Raw genomic sequence first — 27,815 nt, 5'->3', positions numbered from 1 at the left:
CTTTATTGCATGTTACAGAATATATGCAGATAAGCCCCTTGCATTATACACAATAAAGAGAAGACACCCTGAAATGCATCACAAAAATATTTCTGTTCTGTATTTTGTGAGGAAGAATGGTATCTAGTGAATGTAAAGTATATATACCAAAGTATATATACCATTATATGTTCCATTTTATACAACAGAATTGTGTTTGACCTTTTAAAAAGAAAGGAATTTAGTGCCATCCAAACCTTGTTCTGTGGGCAGGACCTAACGTTCTCCAAAAGAGTATTCTGAGTGATTGTAACGTTCTTTTTTCATTCATCTGCTTGTACAATACACTCAGGCAATTTTTCTAAAAATAAGAATGAAGAAATTGATACTTCAGACTCACCTTTCTGTCTCATAGATGTGCTTACAGTATATCCACAGTTCAGAAAATGGTGACAGGTCCTGACAGGAAAGACATGATGTCTCTAAGCAACACTTTTGTGCTAGCTTACAAACTACAGTCAAACAATGCATGGGAAATTTCTTGGAAAATTCCTGTGATTTCTTGGCATAGATATGGGAGAGCTTGTTTTTGTTGTTGTTGTTTTTTATAATTCATGTTGGTGTAAAAAGTTTCTATACAGCTCAAATAAAAGCACAATATTCTTTTAAGATTCACAGTTGCTATACAGTCTTAGGAACTGCACTTACATAATATGATGTAAGAACTAATGCTAATTTTGATATGATGTTCATAATGGTAGTAGCATAAAATAATCAATTCTGTAATTTTTCCTTTCTGACATGACAAAATTACGTGATTCATTGATTCTAGATTCTATAATCCAGTCTCTTATCTATTCTTGTAATGTCCTGTAATTCAAACATTCCTAGGTAATGTGCTGCAAATAGTGGAAATATTCAGAGTTAAAAGGAAGTGTTGAGACCTGTCTGTTTTTATATTTACTATGATTTGAAATAAGGAAAACAGACTAGACGTGCTTTAAATGCAAGCAGACTACTACAGAAGATCAGAGATGCTTCTGATACATAGCAGGTGCTCATATAGCCTTTTGAATCCTCTGGGATTATGTATGAAATTGCATGGATTTATGTAAGAAATATTCATAGCTGATCTGTGAAAACTTTTGTATTTCTGGGTTCTTCACCATAGTACGTTTGGTTGTAGGCAAAAGTTGTGTGTATCATTGAATTGGTGTCAAGAAGTGCTGATAAAATAAGGCTACTGCTGTGCTGCCACAATAACTTGGAAACTATTCTTTAATTTAAATGACGAAAATACTTCCCAGCTGGTGGAAGTGGTTTGACAACTAGAGGTTCACATTTTGTCTGGAAACTCTAATTCCATTTCCTTCAAAAGCTGGATTTGTACTCTTGGAAAAGAAATTATAAGTTGTTGTGCTCTGTGTTTCTCAAAGCTTGAAGATGTTTTTAGAAAAAAATAAATAAATCTCAACTTCCAGACATAACTACATCTCCAAATATAACACACATAACAGAATATGATATGTATCTATGCTGTTTTTCCCAAACTATGGTTATTCCTAGCATTTTTCCCAAAACATTTTTGTAACCACTGCAAATGAAGGAGGGAACTGAATGTGCCTAAAACAATATTTTTGATCCGCAATGGCATTTAGCTGTCTCTAATATGCCTGCTATTGCACAGAAAAAGGAAGTATTTACAGCTGTGCACTTTTTTGTTGTTGTTTTCAATTTTATGATTGGAAACATCACCTAGTATAACTGTGGCAAAGACTGATTTGCATGAGACTTCATGTATTAATGGCATTGAGCACCATAAGACAATGCTCAACAGACATATCTGAAAAAAGACAACAAAGCCATTTTATGGTACTGAGACTACTACTCCCACCAGAAGTACTCCTCTATGGGTTAACGTCTTTTCTGACAGATTCATGGGCCTTACTTCATTTGGCAAGCAAGAATTAGCTGGCAATCATAGGTTTCAAAATGAGTATGAAAGAGAATCCAAAAAAACTAACAATCCTTACCTTCGACAGTATATAACATAAAATGAGCACTTTTGCGTCCAAGTACTACAGTTGGTGAATGATGTGTTGCAGATCCCTGACCAGTGTTATTTTGAATTAAATAACAGCAGAATACATAATGAATCAGGAATCATTCTTTCATTTTGCTCTTCTTGAAACACCCAGACACTGTTTCCTTGTTTATGGATATGAAGTGTTCAACATATTTTTTCCATATATATGTTGACACCTGTATTACCTTGGTCACTACATCTTACTTTAAGATTGTCTGCTAAACTCTGTACTTCAAGAAGAAGGAAACAAAGAGCTTTTTCTGTCTTAATTTGTCCTTCTCAGTAGGGAAAAAAAAAAAGCCTATAACAGAGATTTAGTTTAAGAATTCAGGCTCACAGCAACACAGAGATGCTGACAAGAAGTGAATGCTGTAGCATCAATGCTTGCTTAAGTACAGCACTGAGATATAGTGGTATGTATAAGATACATTCTCAGTATTGCAGAACTGTGTAGTCCAAGTCATGAAAGCATCTGGAACTAAAAGAAAGGAAATGATATTGTGCTGAGAATATAACAGAGCCCATTCTTTCATTAAAAAGTTTTTGAATGAATGAATGGGTGCTCAAAAATAGAAAATACCTAAGTAAGTAAGGAGAGCCAGGTTCTTCATATTGATAATCGAGATCAACATTTTTAAAAGTGTAGACTTGGAAGTACGGGGCCTGGTCTTGCAATCTTTCTCAAGAGGAAAGTTTTCTTGGCTATAATAACAGTGCTCAACAGAGTAAATGTACTGAGACCAAGCTTTGCTCTCACACAGACCTTGTGCATGAAAGTTTTATCACCAGTGACTGGCTAACATTGGATTTTGCTTTAGCAGTAGCTCTGGAGGATGCTGGAATTCAGCCATACTTGTGTCTGTCTCTGAAAAAAGGGGTGGGAGAAAGGGAGTCCTGTTGCCTAAAAAGCAGAACATCTGCTGGAGTTATTAACAGTTTTTTGGCCAAGTTAAGCAGCAGGGCACCTTGTGGTTGATGGATTCTTCCCCAAGCAATTCAAAACAATGCAGTTAAAGCAAATTTCTCATTTCCAGAGAAGCAACCTAATGAGGCAAAAACTGTTTTTAAAAATGGTGTATCTTTGCCATCACTTCCCAGTGGTAATAACCCTTAAGCTACTTGCAGCTGCTTGGCTAAACAGGGTTTTTATAGCTCCACTTACATTATTTAAAATATTTCCACAAGTGATCCATTTGTAGATAGTGACAAATCTTTCAAATGGCTCGTTTCACCTTTTTCAGCCACCAGAGAGATATGTGGGCTTAGTAACAGAATTTCTTGACAAGCTCTGGGAGCAAATTCAAAGCTGACCAGAGTTGATATGTTGCCATTCTGAGTGACCGGTTTAAGGTTTCTCCTGCAGAGTGATTTAAATTGAGCTGGCAAACTGTAGATAAAAACAAGCAGACTTTCTTCTTATTTCCATTGTTTCAGACAGACTGGGTGGTGCTTGGAGGAAGATGCATGTACAAACAAGCTCTAAGGTAAAATACTGGCAGGTCTGCAAGTGCCATAAATTGGGCATGCATCATGCTGAAGTGCCTCCTCAGCAGAGAAAAACAATCCTTGTAGATGCTGATCTCAGAGATGTTACACAAAGTGGCTAAGGGTTTTGAAAGGAAAAGTGATTCAGGTGTTAGACTTGTTAATGCTTTCTCTAAAGATCAGTCTGTACCCCATGAAAATGAAAGAAGATACGGTAACTTGGATTTCAGTAGGGAAAATATGCTCTTAGGGTTGGGTTAATTAAAACATGATAGCTGAATTTAGCTGAGACACAGCTATTTCTCCTTGTGTAGAAGCTCTTCATCACTCCTGGGATAAGTTTTCCATAGCCCTCAGATTTACAAGAGGTTATTCTTCTTCCAGTGTTGAAAAGTGAGCATTTACTTCATGTACCATCCAGTTTTTTCTTTTGTGAACTTTCCTTCTAAAAAGTATATCCAATTTACAATGTCTCTCTAATTTTGATGAATTATAACTCTCCATGCTATACCTTGTTTTATACACTAAGCAGGTATATCATTAACTTTTGTGAATCTTCAGCCATAATATAGATTATGTTCAGTAGTGAAATTTCACTCACCATTTGGGATAAATATTATGCTAACTAGTTTGTTTGTTTATTTTTTCCCTTTAATTTCTATTAAATAAGCAGGTATTGCCCTAGCTTTGCAGGTTGGCAGTCAGGACAGAATAGCTAATTCTGTTAATGTGAAATAATATAGGCACCTAGAAACTGAGTGAGAGCATGCAGTCCTCAGGGGTCATGTTCCTCAGGGGTCAGTATTGGGACTGGCACTATTTAACATAGAGTCATCATCTTCATTCGTAAGCGCAGCTCATGGTCCAGGAAATAGCCACTTCTTTTTGTTTTGTTTTGTTTTGCAACAGCACTTGCCCAGCAGAAAGAAACTGGGCACTGGGCTTCTTGTTTTTTTGGCAGTCTCCGAAAGTTCAAAATCACAGCACCCAGAGTAAATAAGTTCAAATTAACGCAGCTTGCTTCCAGGCCAGTGCATGCATGCTGTAGAACAGGCAGCACCTTTTAGAGCTCAGCTAGGCTGGATGCTGTTTGTAGGCCTGCAGCAACACTCTGCCTTTCCAGTGGTGCTCAGATGCCATAGCAACTCTCACTTTATAAACAGAGCTACACAAACCCCCCGAAACACCCAGCTGCCCAGAGCTACTGAAGCTTTGCAAATTCTGATAAACATTAGGGGTTTCACTAAGCCTGATGTGGGCAACTGCAATTCCAGTGACTTCAGAGAAGCTTGTCCCACTGTCACCTCCACTGACATTATTACTTCAGTGTCTCTGAAATAATTCCCATCAAGTACAAATTACTTCAAGAGGGGCTGTTGGGTAGAACTTAATGGTACAAGTTAAACCTACTTTTCATGTCTATGATAAGTGAACTGAAGACAGGAAATCTATCTAATTTTACTGTTTTATTAAGATGTGAAAGTTGGTAATGGCTCCACACAGGTAAAAGCCTATTTTCTTTAAAAAAGCTTTCATTAGAATATTCTGTCCAGGAAAGCAAGAGCAGGACATATTAGAAAAGTGAATTTCAAGCAATTTACATGTGTTTATTGCAAAAGCAAGTTGTCTTACAGTCACTACATAGAGAGAGAAGAGGCATTACCCTTTATTTTGAAAATATAACTTGATAACAGTGGAAAGCATGGGACTATCAAAGGACACACTGAAAGGACTCATGCGCTTGCCAGATAAACCAGAGTTAGGATTATCTGCTAGTGGGCAGCTACTGATATAAAGTGTTTTTACTGGTTCTGGCTGGAATGGAGATAATTTTCTTCATAGCAGCTGGTGTAGTGCAGTGGTTTAGATTTCTGACCAAAACAATGGTGATAACAAACCAATGTTTTAGCTACTGCTGAATGGTATTTACATAGTGCCAAAGCCTTCTGTTTCTTCCTCTGCTCCCCAAGTGAATAGACTGTGGGCATGCATGAGTTTGGAAGGGTACGCAACCAGGCAAATGACCTAAACAAACCAAAGAGATATTCTGTGCTATAAAATGTCAGGCTCAGCAAGAGAATGGAAGGGAGGGGAGTTTAGGTATGTTCCCATCTTTTGCTTGGGATCCGGTGAGACATTGGTCTACACATGGGAGGTGGTGAACAATTGCCTTTGTATGATTTCTGGTTTCTTTATTTGTTCTCTTACTTCTTCTTCAGCTGTTAAACTATTTTTATCTCAATTCATGAGTTTTCTCACTTTAATCTTCCTTTTCCCCTGTCCTTCTGGGGTTTGGGAGGAAGACTGAGTGAGCAGCTGTGTGGCGCTTAGCTGCCTACTGGGGTTAGCCTGGAAAAACATAAGAGCATTACATGAAAATAATTCACGTAGGTATCCATTTTCAGGGCAGCACTTTAGCTGTGTGTTTAAAACCCATGAAATAATGGAATTGAAATGTGTGCTGTGTACTTTTTGAGGATCAAAGTTTTGTGCTATGAAGCCCTTGCAAGCAGGGAACATTGAACAGGTGCAGAGATTCCCCAGATCATCTGGAGATTGCTGTGAAGGGAGGCAGCAGCATTGAACCCCTCCAGTCCTTGGCTTGTCTTCCTTGTCTTTCAGTAGTTGATGGTGTTGACTGACGAGACAGCCTTTAAACTGTATTGACCTTGACCGGGCTTCTGTCAAGAGGGATGAGGACTGCTAACAGCACTTTGCTTGCTTGTTTCAAATTCCTCGTGCTCTTTCCCACTTTAAAAACAGAAATAAAATATATCGTCCATGTGTGATTTTCATGTCTCATGGAAGGGTTGCATTTTTTTGTAAGAGAAAAATGTGGGGAAAACTGTAACGGCCATCATTTTGATTATCAAGTACTCAAAATATTTGACTATTTGGGGGAAAATCATTTTTGGAGGGAAGTGCAATGCTCACAAAAAGCTGTTTAAGGAAATATCATTTATGTGCTGTTGACACCCCAAGGTCCTGTAATAAGAAGCTGCTCTTGTATGCTTTCCTTGAAGTCAGTACAGCAGCACTCTGCAGAATCCAACCACAGGATGAAGTCTCATATTTTCTAAAGATTAAATACGGGAAAACATACCGTACTGGGTCTGACTGGGATGGAGTTAATTTTCTTCCAGACTGTGCTGTGTTTTGGATTTGTAACTTAAACAGTGCTGATAACACACCAGTGTTCTGGCATTGCTGAGCAGTGCTTGTACAGTGTCACAGCTTCTCTTTTTCCACCTCTGCCTCCCTTGGTGGTGCACAAGAAACCACTTTCTCTTACCTGAAAGATACATCTCCCTCTGTGCCTTCCTATGTCAGCTGAGTTCGGCTGAGGAACTTGGGTTCACTCTGCTCCAGTTCTTCAGAGATGGAGATGGTGACAGAGTTTTCAACTTTAGTCTCATTTCATTACAAAATCATAGAATCACAGAATATCCCAAGTTGGAAGGGGCCTGCAAGGTTCCTTGAGTCCAAATCCTGACTCCCCACAAGACCACCCACAAATCAAACCATATTTCTGAGCATTGTCCAAACACTCCTTGAACTCCAGCAGGCTCAGAGCTGTGACCACTTCCCTGGGGAGCCTGTTCCAGTGCCTGACCACCCTCTCAATAGATTTCCATGTCACTGTGGCCTGCAAGTCTATAAAATCCATGCTGATATAAAAACTCAGAAGAGCAGCTTCAAATCCTCTCCATTGAAAGAAAAACTGGAAATCTGTGTGTTTCTGTTGTTGTTTTTTGTAATGAAGACACACATACTTATAGAAGTGATGGATCTGGCACTCTGAAAAGACATAAGCATGTGTTTAACTGTAAGTACATTCTTAAATCCCCCAGCACTCAGTGAGAACTAAAGCATGTGCTTGTTTGAGCTGAGGTCACTATATCTGATTCTAACAGCTGTGAATAAAGCTGATGATGCAACAGAAACTGAGAAGCAATAGCTTTAAGGATGTCATCTTAAAAATGATATTTTGCTCCTTGCTATGATTATAAGTGCTATGACAGAAGAGGACTTGTCTTTCCAGGAGACTGACTGACTGATTGATTGATTGATTGATTGATTTTTGTTAAGCATTGGGCAGGAAAGAGATGTGGAGAATCACAATACAAATGTTTCCTGTGTTTCTTGGGTATTTCAGTCAATGTTGATGGGCAGGGTTAGCCTAAGTAACATTAACATAAGACAGTCCACTGGAAGAATTTGAATTAACAGGCAAGGGAGTTAATTTATGTCAGACTTCTTCAGGGCTTCCAAGTAATGTTACATACTTGTGAACATTGTACAACTAAAACGAGGTGCTTTTTCCTCCACGCAAGATAAGAAATACTGGAAGAACAAGATGAAGAACACTTGTTGCCATCATTGCTTGAGGTGTAACTGAAGAAAAACTGGCTTCAGGCACTGAAGCTGGCACTGGAAAGGGTATAGCATCATGCACTTCGAGTTACGATACATCCATGGTATGAATTAAGCATAGATTTCATTGTACTTTTTGCCTGGACACGCTCAGTAACTGTGTTTTATTTATAAGTTAGTGCTAAGGTGCCAATTTAGACTAACCTCTACAATTCTCAAACAACAACAACAAAAAAAATGAGCTTGCACCAAGCTTTAGCCTGGGTGAGGCTGTTTCATTTACATGACCTGGAAGGATGGAACATGTTCATACTGCAGACCAGTGCACATACAGCTGCACAAAGCTTTAATCATTCAGACAACAGTGTGGGTGTCTTGGAGTCTGAGTTTTTGCCAGGCTGACGAATGGCATTGTTCCTGGAAAGAGAATGGGTACTGGGAGCCAGCTGCCCGAGTCTGCTGTCCAGCCTGTTTTTAATTCCAGGGTGGGCCAAGAATGGGGGCTGCCTCATGGGCATGCCCTTCCCAACTGCCTCCATCTGTGCAATGTCCTCCCATCCTCTGGATCAGGACATTACCTGGCTGTTGCCTTGTGGTTTTTAATTTAATCGCTGCTTCTTCCTTCTTAGTCATTATGGCATCATACAGTGTAAAATGGCAAGACAGCATTGGAATACACACTATGAATAATAAGATACTTTTTGTTTTTTATGGTAATAATATAAATCTTTTCTGATAATCTCCTTTCTATTATTACACATTACAGAGAATGTCCTGTCATTACCTTATGCCTCTTACATTTAAAAATGTAGCATGTTGGATCAGACATGACTCTCACAGTGTGACAAGTGCCTTTGTCACAATTACTTCTGTATTTACACCACCCACAAGGTGACATGTTCTGATAAATGAACTATGCGATGCTAGACTTTGTATCAGCACACATGCTTGAGAATCTGTGGTACGGTTGCTTTGAGTATTACAGCAGTTCATACAGAACGTACTGTATTAACTTTACACCATATCCACAGTGAGGAAGGAGAATATAGATATGTGCTGAATATTATTACCAATATTTATAGTGATTTAGTACATTTAGATTTAGATGCATTTAGTACATTTACATTTAGATTTACATTTTAGATTTAGTTTTTATAACACATTGCTTGTGCTTCAGTTGTTTATTCCTAAAATGCAGGTTACAGTAAAGATAACAAATGAAACTTCAAAATGTTTGAAGGTAACAGTTTAAGTTGCATTACCATTACCAACAAAGTACTCAGAAAATACACGTATTTATGGTAAACAGAAGGATGAATCTTTTTTCCCCACATGGGCAAACTATAAGTTTTCTTTCTGTTTCAATTCCAGCTCCATTTTCTACCACCTGCATTGGCTCTGTCATCATTGTATTATATCTTTTTTCCTACTATTGTGTTGATGGCCTTATTAATTGATTATTTCATCTGGCCTGACTTTTCAAATGTTAGATGAGTGGTGATATTTGTCTGGACTATCACAATAAATGGGCTCTGCACAATCACTCAGAATGCTTTGTCATGGCTCTATCTACCTCTTGGAGAGCAACCTTGTAGAACTACCTTCTGTCTGGTTTAATTGTTCCCATCATTCTCCCCTCCATCAACACTTGATAAAGAACTAAAAAAAAAAAAAAAACACAACTTTTTATTCATTTAATTAATATTTTAATCTGTGCAAGACACAGGGACTTGGGTAAGGATTTCCATGTGCAGAACACCAAACCGATGCTGTGTCAACACACAGTTCAAACACACTCACATACCACTCTGAGTGAGTGTGAGCTCATGCTGGAAATGGACAAAGAACACTTTCCCCCTCTCAGATAAACCATAATAAACGTGGCAACCCCTTTTAAAGAAGCTGAGTTACTACCTTTAAGTACACATTGTCTTAATATAGTATTGAAAGCAGTGCTTTAGTCATGGAAGTATCACAGAGCTGTTAAAATTGATTTGGATTATTTCCTTCAGCCTACGAAGAAGGAGTCACAGCCAGAAATTACATATCCCATAGGCTGTCATTAAGATGAGGACCATAGAATAAGAGGAAAATTATTTCATTTCCAAAATGCACAGATATAATTGTCATTATTTTTGTAAGCTGAACCAAGAGTTGTGCTTGTATCGACTGAACTCTGTGGTACAAGTGGAGAAGGCCAACTTAGCATTTGTCTGTAACTTTCCATTAAAGGGAGACTAAGACTCTCTGGCCATTAGTTGATCAAAATTTCATTATAAAGGATAAATGTCCCAGGTGATAACTGCTGCATCTTTTTGCAAGGCAAGTTGATTCATACAAATCATTCATATACTGTTGGATTGAAATCCATTGTACAACTTGATTTTTGTTGCCAAGGTCTTCTTTGAAGCCTTAAAATGATAATACACGGGAGGAGTAAAAACAAGTATAATGATTTTGCTATAGGTGGGAATCAATCAGCAATACTCATTGCATGCTCTAAGCTTATTGCAGGGACTGACAGGATATGAGCTAGCATCTGAAGAGAGAAGCTAAAATAATTGTTTCAAATACAATCTAAACCATGAAAATGGACCTGGAGGTCTGGGCCAGATTACCTCTTCAGAATAAGGTATCCCGTATGAACAATACAGCCATAAATAAACTAACAACATTTGGGAGATTCAGAGTAGATGGGAAAATAAAATGTACAGTGATGACATATTCATGGTCTCACATTTTATGGACCTCCAACACTACTTGATTTACATATATACATATATATTTATGCAGGAGTATGGAATCTGATGGAAAATAATAAAGACTATTAGAATGCAGCTCCTTCTGTGTCAGAGAGAAGGAAGTATTAATCAGAGCTACACAATAACTGCAAACAGCTGAGAATACCCATAAATATCACTGAGAAGCAGAGCTTTCTATGCAACACCAGAGGCATATTGAAATGACAAAATGGAGGAATAATTACTAAACTGGTGATGACCATTGCTGTTCAGCACATTTTGCATAGCAATGAGTATTCTGAGTGCCCTCACCTACTCCAGGTACCTGTGCAAGTTGTCGAGAACGAATAAAATTGCAGGTAAGTGGAAGTCAGATGGCAAAAATGTTTGGCTAGGGACTTGTATTCTTTTCATTGCTGGAAATAGCATTTACTCAAAGGGACAGACAAGGCCTTAATTCATAAAGGGCACTTTGCAATGAAAGCATAGGTGATTATTTGTTTGTTGTGGAAATAACGTATGGATGAAGTCACTCAGGCCACCTTGCCTAGGTGTTGGAGATGAGAATGTGTGACATGTCACTGAGAGCCCACACAGTTTTGGAAGTAATGTGGCAGAGGGAATAACCTGCAGCGCAAGATGTGTTCCATTCTGAATTTGAAATAAAAAGGCATGGAAGTGCTTATCATGAAAGGAACAAGAAAATCACATTTGTGACCTTTTTTTAGATATTAGTGCTGCATTTACTTCAAGAACAATTTATACACAGCCTCTATCAAATGTTTTTAAAGCCCTTACACTATATGGCACTCCACAGACGGACTTTTGAAATGAACTCTTCCTTCTTTGGTTCTCCAGAACTACAGCACACTTTCAAATAAGGAAGCTGAGAGCATCCCCTTTTGTTCACAAGGTCCATGTTGCTCACTGTGGTCAGCTGCACAGTCCAAAGAGAGTTCCTGAAAAGACTATGCTTTAAGGCATGGATTCTTAGTTATAGAAGGTGTGTTTTAAGAGACTGTTATTAGCAATGACACCAGCAGGAGCTTGTGGCAAAATAGGAAGTGACACTTTAAGACATCATAAATGATAGATTCTCCCTCTTATTTTAAAATTAGCTTGGATTTCTATGCAAGTATATCAGATCTCTGGCATTGATTTGTATTTACATCATATCTGTCCAAAATATATTCTTTCTGTAATTTTGGCTTTGTGGGGCTCAGAAGTAACAGAATTAAAAGATCATGCCACTGCATGGGGAGTATGCTAATATATTCCTTCTAATAATTTCTTTTCAGACTAGACTTATGCCATCGAGATAATTTAATTCAAGGCTAAGTCCTGGTGTGTCTAGCAGGAATCAGCTAAAATGATTGAGCTTAACTCTACCCAGCTAAGCAAAGATCTTTGTAATTTTCCTGTCTTTATGGAAAATCTTGTGATTAAATTCTGGCTGTTAGGCTCATGAGAACCACAGAGTAAGGGCACCGGAAAAAGGTCACACACACATTATTATGAATAAGAACTCCTTTCAGGTTAACTCTCCTCATATACTGGCACAATAACATTATATAACACATGAAGACAACAAAATATGAAAAATTAGAATAAGCTGGCTCTCCTGTTAATATCTAAGACATAAAGAAATTCATGTAAATTAGACAGTCCAAAGCATACACAGGTGTGTGCTCATATGCATGAGCTCACATATATGGGAGCAAAAAATGTGGCTGAGAGGTAGAAAGTATACCTTGGAAAATTCATTTTCCATAAAGACTTGGTTAATTTTTGATAGACAGTAAAATATTTGTCCAGTGAACAACCTGACATTTCTCTTGGTGTTGAAGGTGCCCTTCTTTTGCTCATGAAAAAGTTGTCTTGTTTATTCATTTATTTCTGACACAGGCAAAAATTCAGGTTATAGCTTCCACTCTATTTTCCTGGCTAGTCATTCAAGACAGATTCCCCTAATGATACATTAAATTATTTGGCATTATTTCTTTACTGTTACTCTACCATTGCCTCATATTTTGTATGAGTAGTGTATGAAAAACACTAGTGATATCGCTGTTCTGCACTGGCAAACAGATAAAATGGAGAGAAAGAGGCTGATCATTTTGTCAGTTCCCATTGTAATCCTAACATGGTATCAAAGTAAAAGTAATATAACTGTTTTTTGTGGACATTCACATTAACCAGCCTATGAGTTTACCTTGGAGGTATACAGACGGATTCTAATAGGGACTATATACTGGTTTTGTAACATCTAAGTTTTTTGAAGTACACTCTCCTGGTAAATCAGGCACATATGTATTAACACTACATCAGTGAAATTGATTTGCACATGAACAGAAGACCAGCCTACATATCTGGAATGAACCATGAGAGATCCAGGTTGCTATACATACGTCAAGGAGACAAACACTGAGGTAAGGTGTAAAAGCCAGAGGACTAACTTCCATGGTTAACTTCTCTTCTTCTCCGCAATTACTCATAATATGGCACAAATTAAATCTCAGGGAACAAGCATAAGTGCAATTCTGAAAAAAATAAAAATAAAAATCTTTAGAGTTCACAAAGTTGTTGTTGAAAGCAAAGAAGTAGACAGATGAGGATGCTACAACATTCATGCTGGCTGAATTATAAACTCTTGAAATCCCTTCTGACCTGTAAAAAAAAAAATCAAATCAAAGTCGGTATATTTGGAATGGAGATACATATTTTTTAGATAACTAGACGATAACTAGACAAAGGTCTGGATTCCCTAAAGCATTAGGTGACATCGCTCCTCATGATCATGGCCATGTTTGCACTTGAAGAATGTTTCTTATGTTTCATAAGGCTTTGCCAGGCCTCAGAAAGCCCATAATTACATGTGAAATGGCCTTCTAGGCTACTTTCTGCTGTGCAATCAGTTACCTGCTTTCGAACACGTTTTGATTCATATAAACACTGGAGAGCTGTGTCAGCACAGAGGTGCACAGAGCACTCCACTATCCTCTCAGCACTTCTGCTGGACATGTTCCTGTGCTGGGACGTACCTGCTCTCTCCAGCCGTATGGATCAGATAATCTCCATGTGACTGAGACAGGACTCTAAACTGCCAGCCCCCAGCTAGGATGTTGCGTATTCCCACTCCCTGGCAGAGCAAAAAAAATGTGGTTAAGTTATTCTGATGGAGAGGGGAGGAGAGGAAATTTACTAAGCCAATTCAGGCCAATATTTATCAGACCTAAGAAAAAAACTGTTCACAAAACAGTTTTACTGACTTGTTTTTTTTTGCAGAAAAAAAATCACAGTCCTAACTGAAACAAGGAAACTGAAACACCAGATGTGTGCAGGCTAAAGATGACGTGTGTAAGGACAACTTAATGATGGGAGGGTTTAAAAGATAACTTTCTTCAGCTGACTATCCTATATCTTCTCCATGGACAGCTGATCTGTGTGTAAAACAGCTCCCGTATCACTAGCATTTACAGTCCATTATTTCCAGGTAACTGCTGACTACTTCACAGCTTTTTATTTCCAAGACAAACTGAACTGAAACTGGGGGCCTGTTTCAGAAGCAGCCTAGGCCTCTGTGTGGCAAAAGTACTAAAGGCTCACTACTTTTCCTAATATGCATCAAACAACTCTTGTGTCAGATTAAAGCCTGATGATGTCCTAGTATCCAGAAGTGTTCCCTTTTTCTCTGTACAACTTTCAGTACAACTTTTTAATTAGAAACCTGTTTCAACCCTCTGGCATAATCAGTGTATGTGAGATTGCTGATTCTTCAAAAGGTGTTGCTGGAACCCCCGGGATGACCGATAAGGGGGAAAACTTGCATTCAGATAGAGCCATGGCTCTGACAGGCTTGAGTTGACAAGACTTTTCCAACCTTATAGAAGGTGCAAATGTAAATCTTCCTAAAATTTTCAAAGCTCTATAGCTACTAAAGTCAGAAAAATAGATCAGTTCTCAGGTAGGCCTTATTTCTTTCCTCCCTCCACTCCCCAGGTGTGATGACTGAATATGCTAGAGAAGATGGAGAAATGGGGGTGAAATGAAGAGGCTTTTCACTGGGTAAAGCTGTCTTCAGCTCCAGTGGAAGTAGACCCTGCTGTGTGAAAGGCGTGACTGCTTGATTAAAGGTGTTGTTTTTTTGTTTGTTTGTTTGTTTTTTCTACGTGCTCATGCTTCCCCATGATAATGCTATTTATTTGTAGGAGCAGCTGAAAGGAAACGTCCCCAGCCTTCACTACCAGAATGCAAGTCTAAATGCTGGATGCACAGAGCTGTTGGAAAGGAATCAAATTGCCAGTGGTCAAATGACCAAGCTGGGGTATAAACTGCAACAAATGAAATCAATTCACCAGAACCCAAATCCTGCACAGAGACAGGCAAAACACCAAGACAGGATGCCCACAGCATCAGAGCACAGGTTGCAGTGGCCATGAGCCAAGCTATACAGCATGTTCAGGGGCTCTGGGGTTGCAGACCAGCCAGCCTACACAATGCAAGTGCCACTTACCTATGCCAAAGATTCTCAAATTGTACCAGTAAATTCCCATTGTTGGTAGGTAAACCCGAGCAGGATCTTTTACTCATGGATCAGTGTGGAAACACGCTTACGTCAGATGTTTTGCCCAAATGGCCTTCTCCTTTTTAGGTATGGATGCACTTACGACTTTATATAAATTTCATGAAAGGAGCATCAGGGCAACACAAAGTTCTTTCCTACTCAGCAGACGGAAGTAAAGTAAATTTATCAGCCCTTCTAAACAACAGAGGCCCACAAATGCAAAAAGCAGGCAAGTAATCATGGACAATGTGGCATGCATAACCCATCTGAGAGCCTTCTATGACAGAATGACTTGGCTGGGTAGATGAGGGGAGAGCGGTGGCTGTTGTCTGCCTTGACTTCAGCAAGGTTTTTGACACCATCTCCCACAACACCCTCATAGGTAAGATTGGGAATTGTGTGTTAGGGGAGTGGACAGTGAGATGGATTGAGAACCGCCTGGATGGCAGAGCTCAGAGGGCTGTGATCAGCGGCGCAGTCTGGTTGGAGGCCTGTAGCCAGCGGTGTCCCCGGGGGGTCAGTACTGGGTCCAGACCTGTTCAACTCACTCATCAGTGGCCTGGATGAAGGGACAGAGTGCATCCTCAGCATGTTTGGTGATGACATAAAACTGTGAGGTGTGGTACACCAGAGAGGGCTGTGCTGCAACTCAGAGAGACCTGGACAGGCCAGAGAGCTGGGCCGAGACGAACCTCATGAAGTTCAACAAGGGCAAGTGAAGGGTCCTGCACCTAGGGGAGAATAACCCCAAGCAACAGTACAGGCTGGGGGCTGACCTGGAGAGCGACTCGGTGGAGAGGGACCTGGGCGTCCTGGTGAACAAGTTAACCATGAGCCAGCGAGGTGCCCTGGTGGCCAAGAAGGCCAATGCTGGCCTGGGGTGCATTAGGAAGAAGGTTGCCAGCAGGTCAGGGGAGGTGATCCTGCCCCTGGTGAGGCCTCGCATGAGTGCTGTGTCCAGCTCTGGGCTCCCCAGTGTAAGAGGGACATGGAGCTCCTGGAGAGAGTCCTGTGGAGGGCTACGAAGATGACTAGGGGAAGGGAGCACCTCTCTCATGAGAAAAGGCTGGGAGAGTTGGGCCTGTTCAGCCTGGGGAAGAGAAGGCTGAGATGGGAGCTTATCAATGTATAGAAATATCTTGAGGGAGGGTGTCAAGAGGACGGGGCCAGACTTTTTTCAGTGGTGCCCAGTGACAGGAAAAGAGGCAATGAGCATCAGCTGAAACACAGGAGGTTCCATCTGAATATGAGGAAAAGTTTTTTTTACTGTGAGGGAGACAGGCACTGGGACAGGTTGCCCAGAGAGGCTGTGAAGGCTCCTTTCCTTGAGATATTCAAACCGCCCTGGATGCTCTACGTGCAATGTGTTCTAGGTGACCTTGCTTGAGCAGGGGGGGTTGAATTGGGTGACCTCCAGAGGTCCCTTCCAACCTTAACCATTCTGTGATTCTGTGATTCTATGATTCTGGGATTAAAATTATCTCGTCTTGTGCACTTGGAAGAACAAATATTTTATTATGGGGCAGATATAATTCAGACTTCATGCTGTCTCAGTCTTGGGAATTAGCTGAGGAGAGGCTGTAAGCTGATGAATTATTTATTGTAGGGTTGGAACTTTAGGTGTGTGTGTATGTGTGTGTATGGAAAGCTGCAGTTCAGTGGGGACTGAGACTGAGAAGTTCATTTTCCACTACAGGGTGGACTGCATTTAGAGCAAACGCAAGCACTTCAGTGGCTAAGCCTCCAATCCCTGTTTCTTGTTTTATTCCCCCTTTTCACTCTCAAATACTCCCCATATGGCATCTCCACCCAGATCCTAGCACTCAAATACAAACTAAACCACATACCCCCCCCCGTCCATCTACAAAAGAATTTGTTCCATTGCAGTGGGAAGCCACAACATTTATTACATCTCTGTCTAAAATGAACCTCAAAACAAGCATTTCATCCTCTCTCATGTAATCCTCATAACGTAGAAAATGAAGTTTCCAAAACCTAAAAGCATGCAGCAGAGAGCTGCAGGGCAGTGCATGTCAGTTTTCACTTTGATGTATGCTATGTTGTGTGTGTTTTTTTTTAAAAAAAAAAGGGGGGGGAGGGGGTTGAGAGGGGCAAGATGCACAAGAGTGTCTTCCTTGAGATATTCTCTCTGTTGCTTAACTCTTTAGATGATAGCGGGTTTTGAGAGATGGAAGAAAATTATCTTCCTTGCTGCCTGGGAGAGGAATATGCTGAAGAGACACTGTAAGAACTTTGTTTAGCGCTGTGGATGGTTTCACATTCCCTCTTGCATCTTAATGAAGTAAGCATCACCTCAAGGATTGCAATGAAGATGTAACGACTTTAAGAGCCTTGCTAGGATCAGCCAGTAAATGCCAGCTACTTTCTTTACTGACATGATCTGGGAAAATATGAGCTTTATCTCAGACTAGTGAACTTTTTTTCACCTGACCCAGAAATATAGAGGTGTCCTGGGGAGCTGGCATTTATTGTAAGTGTTTATCCAGTGGCCGAGTGTTCGTTTCTGAATGCCGGCTGCTGTTGATTTCCTAGGAGAGCAGAGTGGCGCTCCTAAGGGTCAAGTGGTGTTGAATGTCTTAATCTCTTTTTTCCTCCTCTCCCTCTGTCCCTCTCTTGCCTGTTTAGTAAGATATTTAAGCACATGCTGTACCACGATCAAGAAGCAGAGATTTATGTTTTTCTCCCAGTGGCAACTGATCCTCCCTACCTGCTTTCATCACTTGGTTGCATCTTCAAAATAAGAGCTCCTTTTCCTACACTGTTTTCATAAGTCAATTCCGTATCTTCCCCCTCCTCTCTGCCACCTCCTATTTGCACTTGTAACTACTGTCACTGTCAGCTGTGCCTGCCATCTGCTTCCAGAATATTACAAAGCTGTAATCATGGGAGATTTTGAAATATATTCATACAAATCAAAGACTTTCAGTTGCTATCAGGGGTGGATTTAGTGTTTAGGAAAGTGCAGATCCCCCAGCAGAAGCTTTCAGAGCCAGCACCTGGAAAAGAGAGGCTGCAGGAATTCCTCCTGCCCACTTTCAGTCACCCCACCTCGCACCCGAGCTGTAGCATTTCTGTATTCTCAAGGAAGGCCTCAGCTGAGACAAGCTGACTAATTGTACCAGATTATTTGCGGTTTAGTGGGGAGCTTGAATCTGGGCAAGGATGAGACCAAAGCAATTTTTCACCTGTGACCCAATTTACACCTAGTCTGGGAAAGTATATAGCCACTGCAGTCACCTCTCTGCTGTCTTGCTCTCTTTACAAATAGACCGTAGCTCAGCATATTTTTTCCATTTGCATTGTTTGGAATAGGGACTGCTTTATTAAGTCTGGACAGTGCCTGTAATAGTGGCCTGACCCGTGTCAAGGGCCTCTAGGTGCTGCCATAATACATAGTAGTAATGATACTGGAATGTCAGTTGTGAGATAATTGTGCATTCCTACACTGATGCTACCTGTGAATCCTGCACTGCTCAGTGTATACTCTCAGCTTTCCAGCTTAACAGAAGTGGTTGTGATAAGCTATGTTTAGTTTACCAAGTGGAGTGGACCACTTCTCTAGGAAGTAGTACTTTATTTTCTTTTGCTTTAGTTTGATCCCCGAGACTGAATATCTCTTTGGGGCAGCAGTACATGAGGTGCAGTCCTGTGGTGTATCTTCCACTTACTTGCTTTCAACTAAGAGGAGTCTGGTTGATGCTCTCAAAGACCAGTCTGTGATGCAAAACAGTGGGGATGGCAGAGAACTTTGCTGCAAATGCACGCTTCTGATCTGAAGTGACAGGCTGCTATGGATGCATCCAAAAACACAAGTCTCCACAACACAGAAAGTCAGCTCTTCTTCTCTTCCTTTTTCACATTTCTCTGTTTGCAGTGTACTTCACTGATTTGGAAGCAATAAAAAATCAGTTTAAAAAATGTTACTCTTTCACATTACAATATATTTGGTGCAATGGTGTGCCTTTTAAACCATCTTTGCTAGGTCTCCCATTTTCCAAAAGCATCTTCGAGTATGCCAATATTTTCATAAATGTCCCTACATGACTTCGTCATTACGTGGGAAAGGCAATGTAAATAAAAAAAGAGCTGCTATGTATTTCTGCAGAAATTAATTGATCCCCAAATGGATTCCTTTTTCCTCAGCACTTGTTGAGAGCTGGAGATTCAGCCCGAACGTAATGTGTCCTTGGCCTCGGTGAACCAAGTGCACACTGTCTGTGCTGCCCATGGCAGCTAAGCTGTCGCAGGCTCAGCTAGTATTTGGACACACGCCACCTCAGGATCCTGGATGCTGCAGACACAAGCCGAAGAGCTGCGGTCAAACGCTTGGCAGATATTAGACCACAGAAACCAGATGAGTGGAAAAGATTCATTTGGCTCTGTTGTTGCTCCTGAGTTCATGTGTAGAAATAAAAATGTGCAACCTTCTGATGTGTGGTGGCAGCCTGAGGCCTGCACGAGCATGATGGATTAATCCGAGAGGGTTTCTTTTATTTTTTTTAATTTAGGGGAAACCTTCAAAACACACAAAGGAGCCAAATGTGAGATGCTGTGCAAAGAGAAGCAGTGTTTCCATGGGATTGTAATTAGGCAGAATTGCTGCCACGTAATTGTACACCTATCCCCCCCAGCTGGTGCCACAGAACTTTCTACTGTCCCCTCAAATACGAGAAAGCTGATGAAGGTATGCTTAATTTCAGTTTGAAATCCCTGACAAGGACAAAGAGTACCTCAGGAAGTGAAAGGTTAGCGTCAGCTGGTGCGGCAGCTTCAGGAGGGACTGTGTGTCACTGAAGACTGACAGTGACACTGGTAAAAGGGCAGATGTGGAAAGGATCAGTGAAGACAGCAGTAATGAGAGGAAAATACCAGAGACTGCGAGAGGCCACAGGAAAATGCTACCCTGGATGAAAAGACTGAACCTTGGTACCACCGTGACAGTTTGTCATCTTCACTGTCGTGTTGTCTGGAATAGCAACGGAGACCTAGAAATGCTGGAAGAGAAGGAAATGGCAGTTGTGTGCCAGCCAGATCTGAGCCCTTGGGTCATGCTTCTGCGAGGAGGCTGTTAGGAACGGGTAGTGGTGAAGCAGGCAGTGGTAATGGGCAAAAATTGTCAAAAACCCATTTCAGCATTAGGGAGCTATTTAGATCCCAGACAAGCCGAGGCTTCTTTGTAATGCTGGTTTAAATCATCTCACAGAAAGACTGTGTAATTTAAATGAATTGTGGATTACCTCAGGTGTAGGTCAAAGGGGTATAAGCAGTTCTGCTACAACCAAAATGTACCAGAGCAACTGCAGCTCTGTAGGATGTGTGGGACTGAGCTTCAGTTCCTTGCTCCATCCCACAGCTTCTGGGTGAACACATTGATGTGTGCCTTGGGGCAAGGGGTTGTGCCCTTTTACCTATTTTGTTGCTTTCACCATGAGAAGCAGTGAAAATTGTATTAACTCAGACAAGGAGCCTCATCATGTTCATCACAGAGCTTGCAAGTCCTTGCTCTCCTGAGCCATAACAGGCAGGTGCCACAAAAAGGGATGGAGCTGAAGGCAGCAGGTTTGGTCTCTCTGACCACATCTACAAGGGATGGCAGACACTGGGTACATGCTTCAAAGAGCTCTGAAGGCCCGATCCTCCACTGTCCGGATCTTTAACAACTGATTCCTTTCTGGCCCTCTCATCTCAGTCTTTTTTTCCTATGGAATTGTTGTGGGACAGGCATCTAGGGACTCAGAAGCTTTCCCAGGCCCCACAGCTGCATCCAGCACTTTGATGGGGATGTGACACCCCCTGCCTGGCCGTGCATTGCCAGACCTCACAACCATGAGATAGAGAGGACAATTGAAAGAAATTGTTTCCTGGGAAGTAGAAGCTCAAGCCAGGGTGACCTGGAGGAAGGATTTGCTTCTTCTAGATTAGATTAGACCAATAGACTTATCGAGGCTTTGATTTATTATTATTATTATTTTTTTTTAATTTTAGAAAATGCATTCAGCAATACAGTTTGAAAACAGCTTGGCTCCTGGCTAGTCAGATCTTCACACCTCTAAAACATTTAGTTGTACATGCTCAGCTACGGGCTCCATCAGGAGTAAACCAACATAAATTAGGCCAATATTCTGTGAACTCTGTTTGAACTTCATCCTCCTTCTCGCAGCTGCAGCCCCCACTTATTGAATCTCATACCTGCTTTTGGGATGAAAAAGTCTGCTGAAGTAATTATTGCTGTATAATGGGAAAAATAATTTCTCATTAAAATACTATAGCAAATAGTTTTATGCACAGCCTGCAGTGAAACATACATGAAGATCTGTGGGTCATGCACAGATTACATAACAATATGGCTTGGTGGTAAGACATGCAGCTCCTCACTTAAATGATATTTCTTCAAATCCAGCCCAATATTCACAGAAGGACTGAAAGCATCATAGGCAGTTTGCTGGCTGTTCAGAGTAAATGATTCAGTGCTCTCTGGACAGTCCTTAAGGGGCATGCATTGAGAGGAACTCAACACCCAGCTTCCTGAGCTCTGCATCTGATTTCAAGTATGTAGTTAGTGAAATTAAGACTCTGTGTGTTGGTGTGAAAGCTCAGAACAGAACAGCATATGAAATAAAGAAATAGCAAACAGCAATGTTAATTTGGAGACAAATAAAAGTGAAGAATTCTGATTTGAATTTTCTTTGTTTCAAAGCCAGAGAGTGGAGAGTGGCAAATAATATGATTATAACAAATAATAAGATTTTTCAAGGGTCTTCTTATTAGGAGATTCAGATTGAGGCTTGCTGTTTGTTCTCTACATGCAAACAAAAAAAAAATTGCCTTTTTTAAAATTATAAAATAGTCCTTTTCTAGCTCAGGGGCTGATACCTGCCACTTAACTTGTGCTTCAGTGGACTCCTCTGACATGAAAACCGCTCCTAAATTACAATCTGAACTGCAATTTCATGTCCTGTTAGAAACCACTCTAACAGAGGCATGGCAAGTCATTGAGCTAGTTGGCAGGGCAGAGCCTGTCAGTACACTTACACTGCAGGCATGTAACCTGTTTTCCCTTCCTCCATCTGCCGCATCCGTTTGGGGCTGGGTAGGCATTATACAAAGCAATAGCTTCTGCCTTTGCAGAAATATGTATCATTCCCCTTCAGTTTGCAGCCATTTATATCCCACCCTATTGAATCAAAAATTTGACATTGCACATGTAATGCTTTAATGAATCAGAGGAAAAGGCAGCTAAAAACATAATGGGAGCTGCAGTTTTGCCTGCAACACAGTAGACCATGAGAAGACCATGGACAGATGGTCCATTAAATGCTTGTCCTTTACAAACATGGAGAATATCACTCACACAGTAAAAACCATGGCCCCAGGCCTCCCCCGTGGCTAGGAAACCTGCAGAGGAGAAAAGTTCTGCACACGTTTTCGAAGGTCAGGCTCAGAGAGTATCCAGTAGCTGGGGACAAAAAACCTGGGGGACGCTGCAGGACCAGCCTCTCCTTGCCTGCTGTGGGTAGCGCAGAGCTGTGGTGCTCTGGGGTGCTGGAGCACACAGCGCCCGCTTCGAGGCTCAGTGCCAGGCAGCCTTGGGGAAGCAGCAGAGCTTCAGGGCTGCCACGCCACAACAGGGTTACTGAAGTGCAGTTACTGCCTCTCTGCACCAGGCATAAGGCACATTCACGACGTCAGTGCCACTGAAATCATCACTTCTTAAGCCCTTGTCCTTCGGAAATTTTCATGTGTGTGCATGATGCCTCATGCCTTTCTCAAGGGGAATTTCTGTCCGACTCCACTACGGGTTTTGGGTATCATTTCCACCTTTTTCTCTCCAGCTCCATTCCCCAAATACCGCTTTATCCATGTGATGCGCTCTAGATGCAACTGCTATAGGCAATATGCTCATAGACAAAATGTCAACAGTAAAAGTGAAAAATTTCTGATAACGGAGGTAGGCAATAAGAAAGTAAGTGGCAACAGCAGAGAAAAGGTGAGGCTTTTTCTCAGCTAGGGCTTCCTGTTTTAGAAGTAAACTCCGGACATGTAGCAAACAGAGACAATTAGAAGAAAAAACTATCCACTTGTGCCTTATTTTGTGTTTTCTCCTAGGCTCAGACCTATGCTGTACTGGCAGCCCAGACTCCCATTAGAAACATCTGTTTTGAGTTTGGAGGGTTATTTGTTTTGTTTGCCTTTTTTTTTTTTTTTGGTGGTGGTGGTGTGGTTTTTGGTGTGTGTGTGTGATTTTCCATTTTTCTCCCTTTTGCTTTTGATTCTTTCCCTTTCTAAGGTGTTCTCTAGTAAACTTTTCTCAGCCTATGTCTTTTCTTCTGTCTCTTGAGGCAGCTTTAGCTGCATCTGTCTGCCAGGTGCACTAGCTTGCAGAGTCAGTAAATCCCTCAATGACCAGTGTCCAGGCTTTAGAAACACCTCAGACAGTTTCTTTTTTTCTTCCTCCTCATCCCCACCCCTTTTACCATCTGCAAAACCAACTGTGGAGTGGGAAAGAGGCTCTCCCTCATTCGGACATAATGCCACTGTTCCTTGGTACTGTTTTTCTCTGACTTGTGCAGCTAATGGAATAATTTCCTTTCCTGCTTACTTTGATGTGTTTCCTTCTGTATCTCACAGTGAGTGAGGCACCTGTGTGGGGGTTATTGGCAGCTAGGCGCTTTATCATACCCTCTCTCATATAATGGGTTTGATTTTCGTGTTCATTAAGGTTGCTCAACACCTGGTAAAGTGCTGCTTTTAGGACTCTCTAGCCTCCCAAGTCACCGTAAAGGGGTTTTGGCACAAGCGAGAATAAAGACCGATACTGTCATTACCTGCTGTTCAAAATGACTCTTGTTACTTACTTTTCTTTGTGAAATTGGTGCTATCAGTAATACGAGAGAGGAAGGATGTTCTTGTCACTGAAAACAATGAACAATGAACTGGGGGGTTCCAAACTTCTTCCTCTTTTTGCCCGTTAGATCATACATAATGCCCATTAGGTAATACGGCACGAGCCCATTTTTGGCTTCCAAATGTGGAAAAAATGCTTCATTTTTTTAAAGGTACTTGAGGATTCAACAGATTTAAGATTAATTTTTATTTGTACAGCACAGTCAGCCCCACCGCCCTTGTCTTCACACAGAATTAACACAAATGCCTTATCTGCAATAGTTACTTTTTACAGATGTACCTGTTTTCTTCTCTTTGTATGTGTTTATTTGCATAGTGTAATTTTGCATGGGCTGAGCTTTGTCTGTTAGGAGGTATATAAAACTCAACTACTGCTAACTGCTTAGAAAAAGTTATAATTCTGTATTTGTATTCTGTAATTCTGTATTCTGTATAGTTTGTGTTGAGCACCATTTTGCTTTAAAATCATTGCGTACCTTACTCTCCAGTGGTTTCCCTTGGAAAAAAAGAAAATGGAGAAGAAAGCTGTGTATTTGTTCTTGCATTAAAAAAAAATAGTCCCAGTCTGTGCTTAAAAATAAAAAGCTTTTATTAAAAGTTTCATAAATTCTGACATTTTATGTTCCTTACATAGTTTTAGTCAAAAAAATTCTCTTTGAATGACTCACACATAAGTCATTTCCACATGTTGGCTCTTTTTGACCTCAGACTTTTGTGATAACTATTATAATTTGCTTCAATCATTTTGTCGGTGGAATACACGTGCCTCCATTAGATGACTTTTTATTCATGTATGTATGTGTATGTATGTGTGTGAAGGAAACAAAAATAATGTGAATTCTGAGTATGTTTTCTCACAAATCCTATGAGGAGCGGCTGAGGGAACTGAGGTTGTTTAGTCTGGAGATGAGGAGGCTCAGGGGAGTCCTTATGGCTCTCTACAGCTACCTGAAAGCAAGCTGTGGGGAGCTGGGGGTTGGCTTCTTCTCACAGACAACTAGTGATAACGCTAGAGGGAACAGCCTCAAGTTGCACCAGGGGAGGTTCAGGTTGGAAATTAGGAGACATTTCTTCTCAGAAAGAGCAATCAGGCATTGGAACAGGTTGCCCGGGGACGTGGTGGAGTCACCGTCCCTGGGGGTGTTCAAGGAAAGGCTGGACGTGGTGCTTAGGGACATGGTTTAGTAGGTGATAGTGGTAGCAGGGTGATGGTTGGACCAGATGATTTTGGAGGTCTTTTCCGAACTTAATGATGATTTTAAAACTACTCTGCAAAAGTATCTGGTGCATCATCTTAAAGGAGACAAGGAGCATGAATTTTTGGGGACACAATTCTCAGTGAATCTAAACACACCAAACTGCTGCATTCCACTGCAAAAAGATTTTGGCTGCAAATCAGCCAGATCTCCACGTGCTCCACTTGCAACCAGTTCTGCCTTCACAGAAGGTCTTCTGGAGTTTGCAAAACACTGTGGAAGTCACAAAAGTGCTTCAGTGGAGTAATTGTGCATTCAGTAAACCTTATACTAATGGATATTATATTTAATTTTCTATTGTCCTTATTTTTAATAAGGTACAGAATGTTAACTTTAGATTTCAGAATTCTAGAAGTTTACATCTTTTCAGAGTTTCTTCAGGCTGTCAGCCAAATTTGAAAGACATTGTTATTCATATACTCTTCACCTTTTCATTTTCATCTCAGAAACCATGAACATGAGAGACGTCATTGTTAGCAAAGACAAGACAGAGTTTGAAACAATTCTGCAGAAATGGAGAAATCTGACAGGAATTTCTGCAATGAAGGCGAGTTTACACATATTTGTTTCAGAAAAATAAAATATTTTGCTGCAAGAGCTCCCTAATTCATTTAAAGTTATAGTAAGATATAATGCTTCCATCCTTTGTCTCTTTATTGAAACATTAATACATGTTTTCCAGTAGGAGATGAAAACCATATTTTACCACTTTCTACTTCTATCTTTTAATATTTCCGTTAATTCCTTCAATGCTGTCATTCTATTGGCTTCCATTATCAAGTTCAACCTTTTTATTTGCCCTGCGTAATATAATTCTTTTCAAATGACCTGCTAGCTTTCATTTGCTAGTGTGTTTAACTCATTATTCTGCTTTTCTTTGTCCCATCATCCCCCTTTTTTCCATCCTGCCCTTCTGTATGTGAAGTAAAAATCCCTATTTTGCTGCTGCAAAACTTTCAGGGAGTGAGAGTTTTGCCTGCAATTTCAACTCTGTCTATAAGGGTGAAAGATTTTACCTTGATTATAATGATAAACAGAAAGGTAAGGGAACTGGAAAAAGAAACCTGAAGTCAAGTCAATATGTCATGATTTTCGTCCTCTGTCCTTCATGACTCTTATCCTTGCTTGTTCTCTGATACGTGCATGTCAATGCTCAGTATTATGCTATGCAGGTGGAGCCCCCTGGTAGAATCCTAGACTTTCACCCTGCTGGTATTGAGGATAAAATTCCCATTGCCTTCCCTGCCCTTCAGTTGTTTCCCGAGGACACCAGTTACTTGATGATATAAAGACACAGCACTATTTCTACTTGCAGAAAACTCTCTTTGTGGTGTTTTTTTTGGTGCCTTTATTGGGGGGGGGGGAGGGGAAGAGGAGGAAGGGGGGAGGAGGGAGTGGTGGTGGGAGGGGGGTTGGACAGGGGAAGGAACAGAAAGGGACAAATGAGAAAAATTATCCTTCTATTGCCTTTGTACAGCAAATCTGCCCAGTTATGCCTCATATTGCTGCTTAGCCAAACTGGTGATGTAGGGTCCGTTCACACCTGTGGGAGCCTGTCCTTTTTTAATGGGCTGTGCCTCCTTGGAAGCTGCAGTCAGGAAACTCTGGCTGCCTTGTCGGGGTGGACTCCTCAAACACTCAGCTTGATCAGTGTCCAGAAGTGCCAGACCTGATGGCTCCCATTCACTTTTCTGCTAGCTGTGCCTATCAGTTGTCAAATGTCTATAAGAGGCGGTACAAACTGCACTGCCCCCTGGTATCCAGTCCAAGATGCATCAATTTTGTGGGATGGATAGCTTCTGAATTTAACACCAACAGTCAATATACAGATTTTAAGGCCTTAAACACATCCTTCATGCAAACTGTTGTGTTTTTTTGTTTTTTTGTTTCTTTGTTTCTTTGTTTGTTTCTTGCAAGAGCGGTTGTGCGTCTGCAGCATTTTTCCAGACTTTAGGCTATTCCTGTTTTCACTTAGAAATGGCATTAGTGTGGTAAAGCTGACTACATTAGAAACAAAACTTTTCTACTGTTGCCGTAAAGACTGACATAAAGGCCATTTCCCATCACTTAATGAATTACCACAGGAGCTGACAGCTTTTAGCACAGGTGGCCATTAGCTCCCAAGAAATACCTGACCCATGGCTTATTATTTATTGGTGGTAGGTGTCCAGCCAGACAGCCATTACATCAAGCATGAATTAACACAATTCCCCTCTTTTATGCAATGGAAAGCAAGGAGCTGAATTCCCTGTTGCCGTGGATACAGCAGACTGCCCTCCAGAATAACAGGCCTCAGGTGGTGGCACGTGCTGTATGGACCCAGCTCCCTCCTCCTTCCAGTGGCTTTACTCCTTCACGTGCAGACAGACCCTTCTGAGGAGCGTGCCTCTACTTCGCGGTTGTGT

At 40.9% G+C, this 27,815-nt stretch overlaps 2 long non-coding RNA genes across 5 annotated transcripts in view; one reads left to right on the top strand and one right to left on the bottom strand.

Annotated features, from left to right (window-relative positions):
* Positions 1-27,353, top strand: part of LOC125180502 (uncharacterized) — a 44,923-nt gene extending 17,570 nt beyond the window's left edge. For 2 of the 4 annotated variants that reach the window (XR_010827919.1, XR_010827920.1), the window contains exon 3: positions 1-2,138. This exon is cut by the window's left edge and continues 665 nt beyond it. This is a non-coding gene — a long non-coding RNA (uncharacterized lncRNA). The other 2 variants (XR_010827918.1, XR_010827917.1) reach the window with 2 other exon arrangements.
* LOC136789109 (uncharacterized) overlaps positions 27,334-27,815 on the bottom strand; it is a 10,116-nt gene continuing 9,634 nt past the window's right edge. The window contains exon 3 of the long non-coding RNA XR_010827921.1: positions 27,334-27,815. This is a non-coding gene — a long non-coding RNA (uncharacterized lncRNA).

Source organism: Anser cygnoides, chromosome Z, assembly GCF_040182565.1.
Source record: "Anser cygnoides isolate HZ-2024a breed goose chromosome Z, Taihu_goose_T2T_genome, whole genome shotgun sequence".
Taxonomy (NCBI): Eukaryota; Metazoa; Chordata; class Aves; order Anseriformes; family Anatidae; genus Anser; species Anser cygnoides.
The sequence above is the reverse complement of the archived record's forward strand: the minus strand, read 5'-3'. Positions and strand labels throughout refer to the sequence as shown.